The following is a 9,970-nucleotide window of genomic DNA, read 5'->3' as shown; positions in this document are numbered from 1 at the left end:
AAGTTGGATTTTTTAATGTCAGAATTTCTGGAAATGAAAAAAAGAACAACATACCAGAACAGGAAAGAGACATGGGAAAATCCTTATTACTACCAGTATTAAATGAAGGAGAAAACACGCAAACCATCATAGTGATGAATGCGCAGGGTTTAGTTACGAGTAACTCAAAAAGAAAAATAGAGTACTTAGAAGAACTAACCCAAAATGAAAAGAAAATAGATATAATGAATATAAGTGAAACCTGGTATTCCCAAGAGACTGGGAATGATGATCAAATAAAAGGGTTCCAAACTTATAGATCAGATAGAAAAAATAGGAATCAAGGGGGAACCGCAATATATGGGAAAGACAAAAAACAAGGAAAAATATATGAGAAATATAGTAACTCAGAATGTGAACTAATAGCGGTAGAATTTGAATCTGAAAAATTGATGAACATAGTAATATATAGACCTCCTAATACTAAAGAGTTTGACTTAATAATTGAAAAATTGGATGATATATGTAGAAATCACAAGGACTGGACTATTCTCCTATCTGGTGACTTCAACTTTCCTTTCGTAGAATGGAAAGAACGAATAGGAGATTGTGGTTGTACTTATACATATAAAAAAGAGAGTAATAGTAGTGCAGAAGATAAGAGGCAATTTGAAAAGCTATTAGATATGCTACTAGAATCAACATTCAACAAATAAATCACCTGCCAACAAGAAAGGAAAATACTTTAGACCTAGTATTTGTGAACGAGATGAATTATGTTAAAGAAATAATAGTTTATAATGCGAGTATTTCAGACCATAATGTCATAGAATTAACAGTTCATTCCAAAGCAAGTGAAAATAGAGATAAGCAAGAAATGAAAAAGTGGGAAGGATATGGAAAATACAACTTCTACAGTAAAAATATAAAATGGTCAGAAATTAATGAAGAATTAAACAAAGATTGGATAAACATTTTTCGTAAGTGATGATATAAGGGTAAATACGGAGATATTATATAAAATATTGGAGAAAATAGTGGAAAATATATACCGAAGAAGAAAAGTAAACATCATTCATGCATACCAAGAGACAGAAGGATCTTGTTCCAGAAAATCAGAAAGTGGAAAAAAAGGTCTTGCAAAAGAAAAAAATGCATGGAAAGTTATAGAACTAAAAAGTAAGATAGAAAATGCAGAACAAAAGATTATACAATCAAAAGAAAATGAAAAACGGGACTTGGAAGAAAAAACCCTATTAAATATCAAGCAAAACCCCAAACTATTATACTCATATGCGAAGAAGATGAATAAAAGAAGAATAGAAATAGGCCCTCTGAGAATTGAAGGGAGATTAACGAATGAAAAAAAGGAAATTTGCAACATACTGGCAGAACGATATAAGAGAGAATTCACCCCTAGAATAGATAATGAAGATAATGATATAGAAGTAAGGGAAGAAATAGTGAATATTTAGCTGACATAGAAATTAATGAAGCTGATATTGTGCAGGCAATTAATGAAATTAAAAATGGAGCTGCTGCAGGGCCGGATGGAGTCCCTGCTATTTTGTTAAAGAAAGTAGTTCATTCTATCGCAAAGCCACTTGCAATATTATTAAGACAAAGTGTAGATACAGGCAAGATTTATGATGAGCACAAATTAGCATATATCACCCCTACTTTCAAAAGTGGATCAAGACTAGAGGCAAGTAATTATAGCCTGTGAGTCTAACATCACATATTATGAAAGTGTATGAAAGGGTAATGAAGAAAAATATTATGAAACATTTAATAAAAAATAATTTGTTTAATATAGGACAACACGGTTTCGTACCCGGAAAAAGTACACAAACCCAACTGTTAGTCCACCGTGAGAACATATTCAAAAATATGAAAAGCGGAAATGAAACAGATGTGGTTTATCTAGACTTTGCAAAAGCTTTTGACAAAGTAGACCATAATATATTAGCAAAGAAAATAATATCGTAGATAAAGTAGGAAGATGGTTAAAAGAATTTTTACACAACAGAAAACAGATAGTTATTGCAAACGATGAGAAATCGGATGAAACCAAGGTAATATCCGGTGTGCCACAAGGTACGGTGCTAGCTGCAATATTGTTTGTTATTATGATTGAAGACATAGACAGTAATGTTAAGGATTCGGTAGTGAGTAGTCTCGCTGATGACACAAGAATAAGTAGAGAAATTACTTGTGATGAAGATAGGAACGCTCTACAAAGAGACCTTAACAAAGTATATGATTGGGCAGAGGTAAATAGGATGGTATTTAACTCTGATAAATTTGAATCAATAAATTATGGAGACAGAGAAGGAAAGCTATATGCATATAGGGGACCTAATAATGAGACAATCACAAATAAGGAAGCAGTTAAAGACCTTGGTGTGATGATGAATAGGAACATGTTATGCAATGATCAAATAGCAATTCTGTTGGCAAAATGTAAAGCAAAAATGGGAATGTTGTTACGGCACTTCAAAACAAGAAAAGCTGAACACATGATTATGCTTTATAAAACATATGTTCGTAGTCCACTTGAATATTGCAATATGATATGGTACCCACACTATCAAAAGGATATTGCACAAATAGAGATTGTACAAAGGTCCTTTACAGCTAGAATAGAAGAAGTTAAGGACCTAGACTACTGGGAAAGACTACAATCCTTAAAATTATATAGTCTAGAAAGGAGAAGAGAACGCTACATGATAATTCAGGCATGGAAACAGATAGAAGGAATAACAGAAAATATCATGGAACTAAAAATATCAGAAAGAGCAAGCAGAGGTAGATTAATAGTGCCCAAAACTATACCAGGAAAAATAAGGAAAGCACACAGGACATTAATCCACTACGCACCAGCATCGATAATGCAGCGTCTATTCAATGCGTTGCCAGCTCATCTGAGGAATATATCAGGAATGAGCGTAGATGTGTTTAAGAATAAGCTCGACAAATATCTAAACTGCATCCCAGACCATCCAAGATTGGAAGATGCAAAATATACCGGAAGATGTACTAGCAACTCTCTGGTAGACATTAGAGGCGCCTCACACTGAGGGACCTGGGGCAACCCGAACGAACTGTAAGGTCTGTAAGGTAAGGTTAGCCCGAGGAAGTAGAGGGAATAGGAGAGGTGGATCGGATGCTCTCACTCCTCCTAGCAGCACTGCTGCCAGGGGGAGTAAGCCGCACCCTTGCAGCAACCCACAGTGGTGACAAGTGCTTGGGTCTAGGAGAGCAAGATCACACAGACAATACATTCTCCTGAGGAGAATGCATCAATTCTCACAGCACTGTAGCAGCGTTGGTAGTAGGATTGGTAGCAGCACTGGTGAGAGCAGTGCCCTTGTTAGCAGCGCTGATACTAGCAGTGATGCGGCTCTCTGCCTGGCATGACCGAGCATCATCCTAAAGACGCATCCCAGAACTCTTTCAGGCCGAAGCCCCTAATGAAGTGATCTGTACAGGGGAACTCCTCTTAGCCTCTCTCGATGCCTTATCCCGAAGGACAGGGACATCAAACCAGGATTGGTCTTCGCAGGTGGGTCTGAGCCTCAGCTCGATCCCTTCTCTCACCCAATGCCAATGTCGTGACAGAGAGCTGACTGTGGATGTATGACTTCCCTTAGGAGGTTGTACATTTGGAGAAACTTGCGAACAAGTCTCCGACACAGCCCCGGTCATGCCAGCAGCGTCTTTTGAACCAGGGACTGGAGGACGAACCTTGGTTTGTGCTCAAGAAACTCTAGCCCCTGAGGGCGGAGTGTCGGTTCCCTCTCCCAAAGGAGTGAGAGAGCCAACTGCTTCCCCCCTGGAGGGAGGCTGCAGACCCTTAGAAGCCTCAAGGTGAGGTTTCTTAGGGGGCGGAGAGAATACCTTCCTCTTAGGTAGTGAAAAAACCTTCAAAGGGGGAGGTGAGGAGGCGGCAGACGACAACGACAATGAAGATGGAGACGAAGTCAAAGACGACAACACCATCCTCAACCTCCTCTTCTTCTAAAGCTTCTGCAGGGCTAACCAAGGAACATCAGCGGTAGTAGGTCCAAGGGCAGGAGCAGGACCGAGGGCAGGAGCTCGTCCAGGAGCAGGAAGAGAGTCAGCAACAGAGACAGGCACAGGAACAGGGTGAGGTTCTGCTTTGTGTTCCACAGCATGCATAACAGCAGGTATGGCTGGCATCCCCGGCATATCAACAGATGACAAGGGAGAAGCAGGAAACCTTGACACTGCCAATGATGGTAACCCAAAACCAGGAGGGGGAGGCATCGATAAGTTGGTTGACGGCAGATGGTGTTGCACCCCAACCAGGGAGGACATCACACTCGTGGGATGACAGGCCCACACCAGGTGTGGAGGTGTCTAGTAGCCAGGCCGGGTCACAGTAGCCATGGTAGTAGTGACTGCGGAATGGGTAGCAGCGCTGCTGGATCCACAGTTCAGATGAGCCAGCAGTGCTTCTACTGAGGGAGCACCCACAAGTCCAAGCGAAGACCATACCTGCCCTAGTCCCAATACCTCACCTGAAGAAGCAAAAGTCGGGTTAGGGGGAGTCCCTCCTTGCTCCAAAGAAGAACCTTCGAAGTATGCAGAGACCCTAAGAGGAGCGTTACCCAGGTCCGTGGCTGTAGCCCTTCTCCTCTTCCCCCCTCAACTCGGAGGAGAAAGTGGAGAGAGCGGCCTCCCTTGAAGGAGTGGCACAGAGTACAGGATGGTTGCCAGGGGAGAGGTATGAGGAAGAAAGGTTTGCAATATTAGGAGTGGTTGGGGGCGAATTACTCCCCACCACAAGTTTAGGTTTCCTCACTTACCTCCTCCTCCCCGCAAACTTCCCGCATTGAGCAGCAGACCAGGGAACACTCCACACAAGATATCTCCATTATACTCACGTCCTCAGCTGGAGGCACAAAGAGAGTGAGGATCTATCTCAAACAAGGCGCGGATCTTTCTGCATTTCTTGCCGTCTACCCTGGGGCAGTGCCAGCTGGAGGGGGCAGAGGGCAACAAAGGCAGTAAATCTAAGGTTTGCTGGGAATTCATTATAATGCAAGCAATTCACAAATATTCAAAAGAAAAAGAATAATCCCACCGGGATAGATGATGAAGAATTAGCGAACAACATTCAGGCAAAGAGCAATGAAGAATGAGTCCTTCCAAGACGATGGCTGAAAGCAAATTGGAATGTTTACATCCGGTCGGAGAGACTACCAACCAGATCAGTATGTAGTTAACTACCAAACCGCCTTGTTTGAAGAATTCAGCGGCCGGGTCCAGGCTACACCTCAAGTAATTCCTATTGTAAAGGGCCGACGGTTTGTATATCGTGTAGGAACAAAGCAATTTAATGATAGTCAGGCAAGAGCTCATGAAAACATGTCTGCATCACATGACAGCAAAAGCAAAGTGGACAGTAGTTACTGCCTAACCACCTTGTTCAAGAGTTTTAACGGCCGTGTACCAGCTTCACTGAAAGCAATTCCTAAAGTAAAGGACCGAGGGTTTGTATATAGTGTAGGAACAATTTGCAATTTTTTCTTACACAAATACAAACCATGTCTTTACACAGGAGACAAATCCTTGGGAGGATGGATTCTGGGTAAATCTATGGACTGACTGGAAGCTCTACCCACCAGGGAAAACGCCTTCAAAGAGGTGATGAAGGCATCCCAGTCCTGTGGTCTGTTGAACATAGGAGATGTCAAACTTCTGAGCTTGAATTAATAAGTTTGTGTCATTATTCCAAAGGAAACAGCTTGCATGAACCCATAGTCTTACTCAAAACCATCCAAAACAAAACACACAAGCATTGTACATAGCTACAATTAAAAGGATAATAAAAATTTCACTCAGAGGCAGTGAGAACTCATGGAAAAGTTCTGGACTCTAGTGAGACAAGGATTTGCCTTCCTCACCTGTCTACCTCCATTTAACTATCTTTTTACTAAGTCTCATTGACCAATTCCAGCTCGCACTGAGGAGTAACCCTACATAGGCTACATGGTGATGGTATGTATTTCCGCTGGAACAACTATGGTGCCCTAGGTCAGGTTAGGTGGGGGATACAGGAGGCTCTGGTCAGAAAATTTTGCTGTTCCTGGTTAGTTAAAGGTCAATCCATGTACTTCACTAAATGAATAGTCCTACTAATAAGCCTCTAAGACAAGTTAAGTCAGGATGCTTGATGAAGGATGCCCCTTCAGCAAGGTATGACTCACTGTTATTAGTTATGTTAAGAAAGATAAAGTTAGGCCTATGCCACATCCCTGTATTTAACTAAATGATTTACAGTTATTTATACACACTGAGGATGATTTGGTCACAGTGAAATTGCAGAAAATTTAAATTTAACAAAATTAAACCTCAAATTTCTGAAGGTCTGTGCAGTGGTGGCTCATGGCTATCATTCATAGGGGTACTGTTTATTACTTAATTTTTTTTTTATTCCTGATATTAAATGCATAAACACACACACACACACACACTACCTATCTCTCTCTCCCCTTTGTCTTTCCTCTCCCACTGAGGAAGGCAGCAGAACCGCTGCCATACCTACTAGGCATTTTGAATTTTACTCATTGACACTAAGGTGGTTATAATTTTTTCCCATTCACTACCACTCGCCACTGAGTTGATTATTCTGCATTACATAGTATCATCAGTATCGTCACTACTTTGATCACTATCACTAATAGTACATACTGATTATGCTTTGACGAATTTCAAAACGATTTCAAAACACACCTTCTCCATCCAAAAGCTAGAATAGCACTGCTTGAGATGGCAGTGCTCCTCTCCCATCCCCTTTACGTTTGGGCTGGCTACCACATTAGCACCCTGCTAGCAAAATTAGAACTGCTGGTCACCGCAGTTCCACATACTTACCCATTGTTTCAATTCATTTGCTTTTTTTTTATTTACAAGAACAAAAGAATGGTAATCATTTTTTATGGTTTAATGATACCTAATCTAGGATACCTAATTTCTCATCTTCAAATATATATTCATAATTTTGTTCATAGGTAGGTATATATGAAATCTATAGAGGGTGCTGCAGTTCCACCGTGCCTACTGATGAACTGCCACTGGGACTGTGTAAGGAAAAATTGTCAAATACTACTACCTACTAGTATTCAATATTTCCAGTAATTGGGAAGGCTTTCAAAATTGCTAGAAAATTGCTATGGTTATTCCAATTTGCTAGCCAGGAAAGTTAGTAAGTCCCAAATAAGCTAGACAAGTTACCAATCCTTTCGGTTCAGTTACATTTAAGGATTGTTAAGTTTGGATGGTCCTGTACTTGGCTACTAGCCTAGGTAGTTACCTACATTTTGTGTCCCCAACCCCACAAAATCCTAGACTTCCTACTATGAAACCCTACTCTTGTTACAAATGGTGTGGGTTTAATATCAACTACAATTCTGACAAAACTGCTAAAATAGGCTAGGTAGGCTACCTAGCCTAGGTAGTAGTATAGGCTAGCCTACGTACCTAAGTTTAGTTAAATGTCTCCTTGATTTCAAGTTTAAAAGTAGGTAGCATATAACCCAAAGTAACTTTTAACCTTGACACAATTAAGAAAAACTGGTAGGAATCTAAAACCAGTTTCATCAAGAGTAGCCTAGTTACCTATACCTACTAGTATTTGCCTTGGTTTTAGGTACTGCCTAATTAAGCCTAGCCTATGGCACCTGGGGTAGGCCTAAGCCTAATCACTGTCTTGTTTCCATAACCCAAAGCCCAGGAATCCAATTTCCAAAGAAATATCAGCACCCGTGTCTCTATTACTTAGATTAACCTAGCTGACATGTAAATTATCTTGTCTGCATTACAAATCATACAGGATTCACTCATCAAATGGGACTACGTTAGCCCTAGTAGCTACGAACCATATTAGACCTACCAGATAATGTGATTTTTTATTCTTTGCAAGCAACATTTGAGACGCTCAGATTTTTCTGTTCCATATGGGAAATGCAGAGTTTGGTACTTTATGAATTCCATAGGGACCGAAACTTTCACTTATATTGGAATTTGGAAAAATAAATGTTAGTTGAGAACTCCAGGATTGTAAACAACGTTGACAGGAATCACTTACTAGGTATTACAACTTTTTGACAAACACCACCATCTAATTCTGTATATAGGCTCTAAAGTTGAGATTTCAGTTTAATATAAATGTTGTCAAAAGTAGATACAGAAAAAATAATAGAGAGAAAGAAATACTTAGGGATCTGCATATTTCTTTTCATCTCATCAATGTCGACTGAATTTAATTTCTTGGAGTGGACAATTTATTCATCCTTTGATGATTCAGTGCTGAAATTTCAAAGTATCAGACTATGTGAGAACAAGTTCTCATTTCTTAGTGGAAAGGCCCTATTATAAACCAGTTTGAGATGTGCCCTTGAAGCTTGGTTATTCAAACTTGATTTCGAATTTATCATCTATGTTCAGAATGGTAGAATATGTGAGTCTTGAACAACTTCATTAAATTCTTAAATTTAAAAACAATTACATTTCACAAAGACTGCTGTAGAGTTGCATCTGAAACACTCTCCATCGTGGATTCATATTTATGTATGTTAATGATTGTTTCGGTGGTGCCTTTATTTTGTTGAATACATTTTAAGCCTTGCCCTCAACCTCTCATTCACATTTTTTTTAAACAATCTGAGAGAGATTTCTTCCTAGTCTTTTCTCGTCTAATGCTTTACACGATTGTTGGGCAAGAAAATCATTAATAATGCGTACTCGGATGAAGCTTCCCTTGTTACAGTTATCAACTCCCCTAAATACAATAACCAATTCCTGCTAGTCTTAATTTGGAACAGATTAGAATGTGTGACGTAAAGCTGAACCTACTCTGTGATTCACTTTGCAGACATATTCATGAAAGGGTCATGGCAATCTCAGTTTTGAAATCGTAACTTCATTCATCTTATATATACCACATCATTTAAAGTAAAAAAAAAACGAGCTTGTCCGTTATTAAAAAGGTAATTATTAGTAAGTAGGTAAGGATACTGTCAACAAATCTCATCTTTAAACGTGTTACCATGCAAGTATTTTTGGACGACGTAACCAAATCCTACTCAAGTGAGTATATTACTCTAATTGAAGTGAAAAATATTCGTATTTTTTGTGTAACAAACCTGGACTTAATTAATGTATGTTTTCATTGAACCAAATATCTCATAGATTGGCAATAGTAACAAAATTCAATTTGGTAGCCTAGATTAGACCTATGCCCTCAAGGTGCTATGTCATTTACACCTTTCTCTAAGTACAAATTGTCTTCGAATATATAAAAATAATTTCATGGTAAAAGTTATCGAACCATCATGAAAGGAAAAAGGATCCTTTAAGAATGGTAACAGCAAGGGAAAGAATCACAACCTAGCAGGTACTATAGCTAGGCCTATGCATAAGGATTCTGCATGAAGTTTTATTGTTAATTGTTCCAAATAAGTCCAAATTACTTTATGATATTCATTACTTAACCATTCTTTCCCAATATCGTTCTAAAGCTTTGCTTTAGAGCCCAAGCCTTAGAATGGAAAGAAATTACTATCAGCTTTTTCTTTCGTAGATTTGTTTACAAATATTTGAGACTATATACGTATATATATATATATATATATATATATATATATATATATATATATATATATTATATCTAGTTTTTTTACTTAATTACATAATCTTCAGACTAGAAATATTTCTAAATATATTTTACAGTGATGGTAAATCTATCTACACATGAAAAATGGGTGTGTGTTTGTATGTATGTACCTATTGTTCCAGCATAATCTGAAACGTATTGAACAATTTCAACCAAAGTTGGTATACATATAATGACTTCCTATCTGGAAAAGAATACTGTGGGGGTATGACATCACTAGCACCAAAGGGCATATACTGGGGTTGGGGTGGGAAGGGCTTCCCTGAAATGGGACCGGTTCTGCTCCTA

Source organism: Macrobrachium nipponense, chromosome 41 (genome assembly GCF_015104395.2).
Source record: "Macrobrachium nipponense isolate FS-2020 chromosome 41, ASM1510439v2, whole genome shotgun sequence".
Lineage (NCBI taxonomy): Eukaryota > Metazoa > Arthropoda > Malacostraca > Decapoda > Palaemonidae > Macrobrachium > Macrobrachium nipponense.
The sequence above is the reverse complement of the archived record's forward strand: the minus strand, read 5'-3'. Positions refer to the sequence as shown.